At 43.1% G+C, this 11,917-nt stretch overlaps 1 long non-coding RNA gene across 2 annotated transcripts in view; it reads left to right on the forward strand.

The window, feature by feature from the left end:
* The window catches only part of LOC102156427, a 35,776-nt gene extending 24,240 nt beyond the window's left edge, over positions 1–11,536 (forward strand). The window contains exons 4-6 of one of the 2 annotated variants that reach the window (XR_005366338.1): positions 4,974–5,069; positions 6,379–6,576; positions 10,656–11,536. This is a non-coding gene — a long non-coding RNA (uncharacterized LOC102156427). The remainder of the gene's footprint in view (positions 1–4,973; positions 5,070–6,378; positions 6,577–10,655) is intronic. The other variant, XR_005366337.1, reaches the window with a different exon arrangement.
* Positions 11,537–11,917: the final 381 nt, after the last annotated feature.

Raw genomic sequence — 11,917 nt, forward strand, 5'->3', positions numbered from 1 at the left:
AATTCTAACAATATACACCAAGCGAGATTGCCGCTTGGCCCCTCTTCCCCTTGGCTCATCTCCTCTGTCTTCTTCTTCCCAGACACAATCACTGTCATCACTGTCGTGGGCCTCCTCTGTCCTCCGTTTCTCTGAATTCACACACACATAGGCACACAGAGAAATATGTAGTTTCTTGACTATGTGGATTATGTCATTATCTGTGCTCTGGTCTGGAACTTTCCTTCTTTATGTAAAAAATATGCTCTACACACATATCCGTGTCTGTCAGGAACCTGGGGAGAAACAGATGACTCAGTCGAACCGGGTAATTTGAGGAGAATTTGATGTACTAAGCAGGATGTAGGGAGACCATAGGAGTGCACAGCACCCTGAGGTCAGTCATCCTCAGGGAGCTGTTCCTACCTGTAGACCAGGTGGGAGAAGGGGTAGGAGAAGGGGGGAAAAGAGAAGGGAAGGGGCTGGGGGGGAGGGGGAGATATGTCCCTGGATATGTCCCTGAGATTGTCTGTGGGGGTAGTAGTCAGTCTGTCTACATCAGTCCCAAAGGGAGGCAAATAAAAACCCTTCCTGCTCCTCCCTTCCTATGATGGCGTGAATGCTTGTTTGCCCCCAAATTCCTGTGATTGAAACTCTAACCCCCTACCTGATAGTATTCAGGGGTGGGGCCTTTGGGGGGGCCGTTAGGGTTCTGCATGGTCATGAGAGTGGGGTCCCCATAATGGGGCTAGTGCCTCAAAAGAGCAGACATGAGAAGGCTTTCTTGCTCTCAGCCTGCATGTGAGAGAGCACAGGGAGAAGAGGGCAGGGAAGAGAACCCTCACCCCAAACTCAATCCTGCCTGACCTCGCTCCTCAACTTTCCAGGTTCCAGAACTGGAAGAAAGAAAATGTCTGCTGTTGTGTCGCCTGGGTGACTCAGTGGTTGAGCATCAGCCTTGGGCTCAGGTCATGATCCCGAGGTTCTGGGATCCAGTCCCACATCGGGCTCCCTGCCCAGTGGGGAGTCTGCTTCTCCCCCTGCCTCTCCTCTCCCTCTGCTCATGATCTCGTTCTCTCTTTCAAATAGATTACTAAAATCTTAAAAGAAAAGAACATGTCTGTTGCTTAATCCTTCCAGCCTGGGGTATTTTGTAGTGTAGCCCTAGCTGACTAATACATTCCTGAGATTAGAAGGAGTCTCAGGGGCTGAAGCTAACTCGAAGCTGGAGAGCCAGAGAGTGTGTGTGTGTATTGATGCGGTCGGTCCACAGGCCTTAGCACCCCGAGAACAACACAGGCACACTCATGTAAATTTTATTCATCCAATAAATCTCGGTACCTCTGCATGATGGGTGTTGTTCTAGGGGCAAGGGAATGCTGTTAAAAAAAAATAAAAGCTGGGACGCCTGGGTGACTCAGTGGTTGAGCATCTGTCTTTGGCTCAGGGCAGGATCCCAGGGTCCGGGATCGAGTCCCACATGGGGCTCCCCACAAGGAGCCTGCTTCTCCCTCAGCCTCTCTCTCTCGTATCTCTCATGAATAAATGGATAAATCTTTAAAAAAAGCCACCGTCCATCAGAAGCTCCCAGTTACCCCGCTGCACAGAATGCAGAGTATTTCCTAGCTCCCATGTACCAGAGTTTGCTCATGATTTGTTGTAGGTGGGAATTTATGCTGCTTTGATTTTCTTGATTCAAACAAGGCTGTGACTGTTCTCATCCGTGCATCTTTTCTGTGTGCATAATAGTACTTCTTTCTGGTAGATACTAAGAATGGTTGGATTAAAGGAGATGTGCATAGGGGTGCCTGGGTGGCCCAGTTGGTTAAACATCTGACTATTGGTTTCAACTCAGGTCATGATCTCAGGGTCATGAGATAGAGCCCCTTGTTGGGCTCTGGGCTCAGTGCGGAGTCTGCTTAAGATTCTCTCACCCTGGGGCACCTGGGTGGCTCAGTTGGTTGAGTGTCTACCTTCAGCTCAGGTCGTGATCCCGGGGTTCTGGGATCGAGCCCTACATTGGGCTCCCTGCTCAGCAGAGGGTCTGCTTCTCCCTCTCCCTCTGCTGCTCCTCCTGCTTGTGCTCTTTCTCTATCTCTCTGTCAAATAAATAAAATCGAAAAGAAAAAAAAATGAAGATTGTCTCTCTCTCTGCACCTGCTTCTTCCCCAAAATAAATAAATCTTTTAAAAAAAATCTACATATAGGCTGATCTAAAGTACAGTCCTTCCCTCGACATTCTCTTAGATTTTCACCAGTTTGATGGGGGCAGGGGTAGTAGGTAATTGTTGTTTGAGTCCAAATCTTCCTAAATGAGAACCTTTAAGTGTATTTACAGCTATTGGTGTTTCTTCTCTGGTGAGTTGCCTTGCCTGTTCATATACTTTGGCTATTTTTTTTTTTTTTAAGGTTCATTGCCTTTTTAAATTTCTTTCTAAGAAGTCCCTGTATATTTTATGCTATCATTCTTAAGTCTTATTCTGTCTACTGAAGTAACACTGTCTACTCAGGAATTAGGTTGTGCTTGTACCTGGGGCTGCTCAGTCACGGTGCTGATTTTCCTCTCATGGTAGACACTGGGTGCTCACCCATCACCAAGATTCCCTCTTCGCTCCCCTGTGAATGCTTCATCTCTTTATGGCACCATTCTCCAGCCTGGGGCACTGCACCGCTGGGTAGCATATACCAGCAGCTGTTTGCCAGGGAATGTTGTTCCCCTTTCTCCAGGGGTAGGGATGACCAGTCCCTGGGGACACACTGTCCTAATGTCCTGGCTCAGGCTTACTTGCTTGATTTCTTTCTTTTTTTAAGATTTTATTTATTCATGAGAGACACAGAGACAGAGAGAGAGGCAGAGGGAGGAGCAGGCTCCCTGCAGGGAAACGGATGCAGGACTCGATCCCAGACCCCAGGATCACAACTTGAGCCAAAGGCAGATGTTCAGCCATGGAGCCACCCAGGTGTCCCCGTGGCTCATGTTTTCTACCTCATGGCTCCAGCCTGGGGGTGGATGCCTTTGCTGCTGAGGCTGAGCATGGAGAGTGGGGTCAGGGCTCAGCCAGCCACACTGCCAGCTGCCCAGGGACTGTCTCCTCTCTGCCCTCCTTGTCTGAGCTAGGTGTTCCCTGGGGTCATTCCCACATTCCGGGGCTGCCCCATTCTTGTGCCTGCTACCTGCCAGGGCTTTCCATTTCTCTTGGATCCCACTTGTCTGATGTCTTTCACGGAGTCCTTACATATTTATGTGTCACATCATAACTGTCCTTGTTTTTCATGGCTATTGCAGAATTCAAATGCATTTTTAAAATATTCTGTTATGACCAGAGATTTGCAGCCAGAGGCAGAAGGCTTGAGGATGATGTAGCCTAGGGTTTGCCAAACCTTTCCTGTAAGGGCCAAGTAGTAAATATCTGAGGCTTTGAAGTCCAGACGGTCTCTGTCTCAACAGCGCAGCTCTGCTTTCGTGTGAAAGCAGCCATCAGTGATAAGTGATGGATGGATGTGGCCAGGCTTGAGTCAGCCTGATTTATAAAACAGGTGTTGGGCAGGATCTGACCCGCAGGCCCTCATTTGTGGACAACTGACCGAGACAGCTTGCTTGCTTTTTTTTTTTTTTTTTTTTTCTTTTAAGATTCTATTTATTTATTTATTTGTCAGAGGGAAAAAGAAAGCACAAGCAGAGGGAGCGGCAGGCAGAGGATGAAGCAGGCTCCCCACTGAGCAGGAAGCCTGACTCGGGACTCGATCCCAGGACTCTGGAATCATGACCTGAGCTGAAGGCTGGTGCTTGATTGACTGAGGCACCCAGGTGCTCCAGACACCTGTTTTTTGTAATAGGGCCTCGAAGGAGATTTGCCCAAAGCTGTTCGCCTAGTGAGCGGAGGAACCAGATTGGTCGCCTCTTCTGCTTACTCCTCTGCGAATCTGTGATCTTTCTTCCACTTTGTTCTTTTTGTTAGAGAGATACCTAAACATATCTCCTTTGGAAACAAGGAGGTTACTTTCCACTTCTTACTCTGTGTTCTGTGGCTGGAGAGCAAAGAAAGCCAAGGCCAAGTCGCCTGACTGGGGAGCCACTGGGAGGTCAGAGAACTGGGTGTGCTGGGTGGGTTGTTGGCATTGGCATTGGGACCAACGGGGCGCTCTTGTCCACATCGTGGGCTTCCTTTTTATGGGCCATTAGAGACATTTGGCAAGATCAATGAGGCGTAAAGTATTTGAGCTCTTCTGAGACAAGATTCTAACATAACTGTTCATATTATTACTCCGTTGTACTCACTGTGGCACCACAGGGGATCGAATTTAGTATCCTGGTAAATGCCAGCTTTGGGCAGCAGGAAAGGGCTTACACCTGAAGCTTGGGTTGAGGGTTGAATCTGTATCCTGCCACTTACAAGCTGTGTGACCTTGAAAGAATTACTTAAAACCCTTGCTTGTCATTTGACATGAATGAGAAAAATGAGAATTACAATGCCAGTCTTATAGGGTTGTTTTGAAGGTTAGGTGAGATGATGTATAAGAAGGTAATTGATACGTTGAAAAACACTGTAAAAACATACCTTATTAGCATATGGATTGGGAATAGAAGCTGTGATGCAAACAGCACATAGAGCACGTTCATGCCGATTGCTGTGGTTGGGTGTTTGAAATGCAGGGAATGGGGCGGATAAATGAAACAGTACACTCGGAACATGCTAACTAGCCAGCCTGGATGACATTTAGTAGAAACTAAATGTTAATTTATGTTGGTTTAGATTTTATTGTTCCCAGGAGCTTTATGTCAAGTTAGTGCATCTACTTCTAATCTTCTTAGAATTATCTGGGAGAATAAATCAAAATTTCTTTCCATTGAGGGTGTTTAAATGAAGTGCTCCCTTTAAAAATGCAACTGTATAAAATGTAGCACTGCTCTGATCTGAGGAATGCCAAGCTGAAGTGAATTTCACTTGTTTGTTTTATAAAGTCATTCTTCCTTCTTCTTCTTTTAATTAAAGCCAGGCAGTGGGACCTCAAGGTCAGAGGGTGGACTCTGGATCTAGAGTCTTTGAGTTCCAGTGTTCCCATTTACCAGCTACATCACTTTGGGCAAGGTAATTACTCGCTGTTTCTCACTGCTTTCATCCATAAAGTTGGGAATATAATAGTTCATACCATTTTTTAATTGATTAATTAATTAATTTTTTTAAATGGCTCATCTTAAGAATTAAATGTGTTGGTGCATGTTAAACTTTTCGGAACAATGCTTGGCTTGCAGTAAGAGGTCATTAAGTACAGGCACGCCTCAGAGATACGGCAGGTTTGGTTCTAGACCACTACGACGAAGCAAATATCACAGTAAAATGAGTCGAGTGAATTTTTTGGTTTTCCGGTGCACACGGAAAGTTATGTCCACACTATACTGCTGTAGTCTATTAAGCGTGAAATAATGTTATGTCTAAAAAACCCCTCAATGTACATACCTTAATTAAAAATAATACCTTATGCTTAAAAAACGCTAACCATCATCTGAGTTGTTACCACTGATCACAGATCACCATAACACATAGAGTCATAATGAGAAAGTTTGAAATATTGTGAAAATTACCAGAATATGGCACAGAGACATGAAGTAAGCACACGCTGTAGAAAAGTGGCACTGATGGTCTTGCCTGATGCAGGGTTGCCACAAACTGTCAATTTGTAAAAAATGCAAAATCTGCAAAGTACACTAATGCAAAATGTAGTAAAATGAGGTATGCCTGTATTAGATGTTATTATGCATTGCCAACACTATGCTGAGCATGGCACTAAGGCTCTAAGACGCCCGACCTGTGTTGAGAGAGCAAAATGAGCAGATCTGAGATATTAAAAATATTTTGGTCTCAGTGATGTGGAGAGAAAGAATTGGAGGCACACAGAGGCAAAATGGGGAAATGCTTAAGGAATGAAACTGTTGCTTAATTTTAAGAGAACCTTCAATAGGCCCTCAAGACCTGGGTTATGCTTTGCATTTCCTTTTATGTCTGAGAAAACCTTGATTGCACAAGTGATGAGTGGTGAAACCTGGTTTTGACTTCAAAAATCTTTTTTGGGGCGCCTGGGTGGCTCAGTTGGTTAAGCATCTGCCTTTCGCTCAGGTCATGATCTTAGGGTACTGGGATCGAGCCCCTGTTGGACACCCTGCTCAGTGAAGAGTCTGCCCCCCCCATAGCTCCTCTTGCTTGTGCTCTCCCTCTGTCAAATAAATAAAAAAATCTTAAAAAAAAAATCTGCCCTTTTCTATGGTAGACCATCGCCAGGCCTGTCCTGTAGAAGCATCTGGCAGCCCAGTGGCATGGCAAGGAATCAAGTGTGGCAATAACTATGTTATATAAAGTCCTTTGTCAATGCTAATAGCTGTGTTATGTTACTGTCGTGCAGTGGTATGTTTTGAACCTGACCTTGGATATTAGCTTACTTGATGCATGGTAATACATACTGTCCTTGGGTACTGATGCTGACGGATCCTGCCTACCTCCAATGCAAGCTCCCGGGTGTAAATGAGACAAGAGTCTGCAGTTGGTGGCTCCCCTGGCTCTCCGGAGAGGATCCCTAGTTTCATGCAGGCTGTTGAAAATGGTAAAACTAACAGATGCACTTTCTTGAGAAACAAGGGAGGGCAGCAGAATTGTATCCATACACAGTAATGGAAATCCCTTGGTCTCACGTGTATTTTTGCATCCTTTGTTTGCTTGTTCAGTGGGAAAACAAAATGTAAGTAATGAAGCTCAAATCATTGTCTTTACCAGTCTTTGTGCCCCGAAGCAGCTTTGGGCTGGCTTGTCTCCTACTTTACTGCCCCATCCTCCACTGTTACTAAGCTCAGACCTTCCCAAGACTCCCCATGCTGGTGGAGAATTTACTACTTCGAAGTTGTGATTTTCACCACCAGCAGAGAGTCCAGAAGGACTCCTTCACTGTGGGGGAACTGGCATTAACCATACAAGAAACCTGATACTCTCCACAGGTAACTGTATCTTTCAAGTTTCTCTGTGGACCATTTTTTAAAGATCTGAGAATGCTGTCCATAAACTGGCATCCAGTTATGAAGAGAACTGACATTTTCCCCTTTATTCTCTTGCCATAGCTTAGATCAATAAAATTTCCTAGAAATATTAATATTTATAAATTGAGGGAGGTCAGCTTCCTGTTATGGTGGGATAAAGATGGTGGTAATTCCTCTTTGTGAAAGCAAGTATGAAACTGAGTGAACCTGTCAAAAATAACTATTGAAAGGCACTAGAAATTGACCAAAGGCAAATAACAGAGTGAGAACAACTTATCCTTGAAAATGAAAGAGTTTTAGGTAAGAACAGCAGGCTTAAGTGGCCCTCTTGTCTGAGACTACTGGATGAAATTTGCTATATTTTATCAAAATTAAGTCAGTATTGTAGTGCCTGGCTGGCTCAGTCAGTAGAGCATGCAACTCTTTCTTTTTTAAAGATTCATTTATTTATTTGAGAGAGAGAGAACATGGAAGGGAGGGGCAGAGGGAGAGTGAGAGAATCTTAAGCAGACTCCACACTGAGTGTGAGCCTGATGTAGGGCTCAATCTCATGGCTCTGAGATCATGACTTGAGTTGAAACCAAATGTTGGATGCTTAACTGACTGTGCCACCCAGGTGCCTCGAGCATGTGACTCTTGATCTTGGGGTTATGAATTCTAGCCCCACATTGAGCGTAGAGATTAGTTAAAAAAATAAAATCCAAAAAAAAAAAAAAGAGGTTAAGTCAGTATAAACCTGAAAGTAGATTGTGATGAGTTAATGGTTTGTGGCAATTGAGATAACTCTAAACAAAACAAAACAAAACAAAACAAAACAAAAAAACACACACACCAAGAAAAACCCCAAAGCTAAGAAAATAGTAGAGGAATTAAAATAGTATACTAGAAAATATATTTAACACAAAGGAAGGCAGTAAAAAGGAATAGAATAAATAGGACAAGAGACATATAGAAAACAAATGGCAAAATGTCAGACGTTGGTCCAATACATCGACAATTATATTAAAAGGCAGAGATTACCAGACTGGATAAAGAAGCAAGATCCCACTATGGGCTGTGTATAAGAGATACACATTTGTTTAAAGACACAAAACTGGTTGAAAAGAAAGTGATGGAAAAGGTACAGTTTGCAGAGAATAGCCATAAGAAAGTAGGAGTGACTATATAAATTTCAGACAAAATAGGCTTTTTGACAAAGAATATTACTAGAAACAATGAGGAATATTTTTTAATCATAAAGGGTCAATACATCAGAATACTCTAACATTTGTAAATGATCATATATTTAACAACAAAATACATGATGCAGCAGGACAGAGTAGAAAGGAGAAATTGATGTTTCAGCAATTATGGTTGGAGATTTTAATAGATCTAATTAATGGAATTTCTAGATGGAAAATAAGAATAGAAAAGAAAATCACTTTTAACTTGACCTATCTGACATATATAGGATACATCTAACATTAGCATAGTACACATTCCTGTTATTGTTGTGTGTCTCATCATTTTTGATTGAATACTGGACATTTTGTATAAAAGAGTAGGATTTATGCCCAGAAATGGGCATGACTCTTCTCAATGTTTCATAAGAGAAGGTTGAGCCAATGCAGCCTCAGTTTCAGCTGATTGTAGGTTTTGTTGTTGCTATAATTACTATTAATATATCATGGCCTTTTAATTCCTCGGGGGGGGGGGGGGGGTTGCCACTGCCTGGTACTTAATGTGGATTCTAGGATGCTGGTGGATTTTTCTGTGTTCCCAATTCACCTGCAGCTTGAAGCAGCCCTTCAAAGACTGCATAAAGGGTCTTTCTGTGTGGCTCTTGTCTTTCTCACGTTGTATCCTGCCAGTTGTTGGTAATTTGGTGAGAGGCCAAAGATGGGTGTGAAGTGAGGGCTCTTCATTCTCTTGATCTGCCTCACTAAGCTAGGTCCTGGGGACATGGATCTCAAGACTGGGGCTTTTTCAACTTTCGTGTCTCTCATCTGGCATCCAGACTCTTAACTATCAGTGAAGAATTTTGGGCGGGAGATAGTTCTCTGCTCTTCCCTGGGTGGTAGCTGACCTCTACTTTGTGTCAAAACAGAAGCAGCAGGGAACCTTTGCTTGAGATTAATGACCGGTGGGTTGCTTTGTTCCTTCACACCCCAGCCCTGGGGGTAGATTGCTAGCCCTTGTTGCCCATGCATAGTTGGTGGTGGGTTTGAGGGGGGCTGCCAGACTCTGCCCTCACAGTTCATCTTTGCCTGGGACAGGGGGAGAAATGGAGGGTTTTCTGCACCTCCACAAGTGATATTGGCTTCGATCTCTGTTGGCTTCTATCCGTGCCCAGAAGCAATGAATCTTTGCCTGGCCTATGCAGAGGGGTGGGGGTGGGCACTTCCTGCCCCTTCCCCAAGACCACAGCTCCTGCTTCCAGAAAGGTCTTTCTTCACAAAGGGAAGGGGATCGGGGCCTTGTGTGCCTGTGCCCTGGGTGGGGGGTATTGGGAGGTGGGGTGAGGGAGTGCAGATCTCTTGTCTGGAGCAACCAGGGATGTGAATGTCACTCTAGTCCACACTGGGCCTTGAAGAATTCCTTAAACATGTATCCATTTTCTGTTTACCTTCTTCTAAGCTGATTGCCTCCTTAGGCTGTGCTTTGCCATAGGTGAAGCAGTTCAAGCATCTGGTCTCTCCTAGGGGCCTGTCATCTGACATTTAGTTCATCTGTCTGCCTAGCTGTGTTAGCTCCTGGTGGACTGAAGGCAAATCATAATTTTATTAATTATCCAGCTTTCTGTTGCCTTCAAGGTGAGTTCAAGGTCAGTTCTTTTGCAGCTTTCTGCATCTAAGAGGAAGACAAACAGGAAATCTCCCATTTTTAACTTTCTTTTTGAGTCTCCTGTGCCATGAGTAGGTAACAACTCTTCACTCTTTGGGGAAAAAGGTGATCATTAAGTCTCTAAGTACCTGAAAAGAAATGGAAGCCATCAAGACACCTTATCCTTCCTTCTTTAAAAGTTGAATGAAGGGGCACCTGAGTGGCCCCATTGGTCAAGCGTCTGCCTTTGGCTCAGGTCATAATCCTAGGGTCCTGGGATTAAGCCCTGGGTTGGGCTCCCTGCTCAGTGGAGAGTCTGCTTCTCCCTCTGCCTCTCCGCCTATCCCACCCCTCTCATGCTCTCTCTTTTCCAATAAATAAATAAAATCTTAAAAAAAAAAAAAAAACAGTTGAATGAAGAACTAAACATTCTATAGCTCATAGTCCTAAGTATAAAATATTCATATTTTGATATTAAATGAACAGGTTATTTTTTTTTTAAAAGAAGGTCATGAAGAAATGGGGGACTTGGTTGCAGATTTTGACTGGGTTTTGTTTTGAATAATTTCAGATTCTTTTTTTTTTTAAAGATTTTATTTATTCATGAGAGACACACACAAAGAAAGAGAGAGAGAGAGGCAGAGACACAGGCAGAGGGAGAAGCAGGCTCCGTGTGGGGAGCCTGATGTGGGACTTGATCCCGGGTCTCCAGGATCACGCCCTGGGCCAAAGGCAGGCGCTAAACTGCTAAGCCACCCAGGGATCCCCAATAATTTCAGATTCTTAATAGTTGCTTAAATTATTGCCATTATTGTATTATATTGAACATCTTTTTTTTTTTTTTTTTAAGGTTACAAGTTTGTGTGATTTACATACGTGTACAGTGAAGTATTTGGAAGAGATGGACTTTGGCCAGTCGATGGAATTTTATTTGATCTTCTCATCAAATGACTTTAAAAATGAAATGAAAAGTTCCAGCTTTCATTTTTTAATTCTTTTGGCAAGATATGATGAAAATAAATCCAAGAAGAGTAGGAAGATGTCATGTGAAATGCCAAGAAAATGGATTAACAAAAAAAAATCATCTGTTTTAAGGTGGAGCAGTTCAAATATTAAGAAAAAGATCTCTTTCTTTTGGCAAGAGAGACATTTTGGTGGTTTTATTTCTTGGATAAAGAATGGGTCATTCCTTATTTAAATTAATGGATACAGCCAGCAATTCACATGAACCTCTGACCCACCTGTCTAGAGAGAGAATGGTAAACCAACAAGGATACAAAAAAACAAAATTAATCCCAAGAAGGAAATATTTGGTCTAAAAGCCCACAAGAACTTTGTGGGTGTCTGAGACACCACAGCATGGTGAGGCGACTGTTTTGCAATTAAGAAAATATGAAACTTTTATGCGAAACCAACTCGCAAAAGCTCTAGCTCTTCCGTTTTTAGGTGTGAGGCCAAGTTACATCTGCATAGGACTCCGTCTGCGTGATGAGTAATGTTGAATGTGGCGGCTTTTTTTAACTGTAGAATAAACACAGTCTTCACACAGGATCTTATTTTAAAAATTGCATGTCTCTTTTACTCCCTAGGTTTTATGAAATCATCTCTTACTCCTACCTACAAAATTCTAAGGTCCTCCTAGAATAGAATTACTTTTTGGTGACATGTAAAAAAAGTCATATGAAATTCAGATTTCAGTGTCCATAAATAAACTTTAATGGAGCGCAGCCACCTCATTTGTCACGTATTGTCTGTGTCTGCTTTTGCTCTATAGCCACTCTGTTGGGTATTTGTCCTAGAGGCCATGTGGCCCACAAAACCTAAAATATTTACTCCAGTTCTTTACAAAGTTTGCTGACCCCATACTACACATCAGTATGCCTTGAACTTGAACATTCATACCAGTCATCCAAGGATGTTACCAAAATGTAGACTGAGCCTTCCTTCCTTCATACCTTTCTCTCTCCTTCTTTCTTTCTTTCTTTCTTTCTTTCTTTCTTTCTTTCTTTCTTTCTTTCTTTCTTTCTTTCTTCTTTCTTTCTTTCTTTTCCTTCCTTCCTTCCTTCCTTCCTTCCTTCCTTCCTTCCTTCCTTCCTTCGAGTGTGCATCAAC

The sequence above is a fragment of the Canis lupus genome, chromosome 11, assembly GCF_011100685.1.
Source record: "Canis lupus familiaris isolate Mischka breed German Shepherd chromosome 11, alternate assembly UU_Cfam_GSD_1.0, whole genome shotgun sequence".
Classification (NCBI taxonomy): domain Eukaryota; kingdom Metazoa; phylum Chordata; class Mammalia; order Carnivora; family Canidae; genus Canis; species Canis lupus.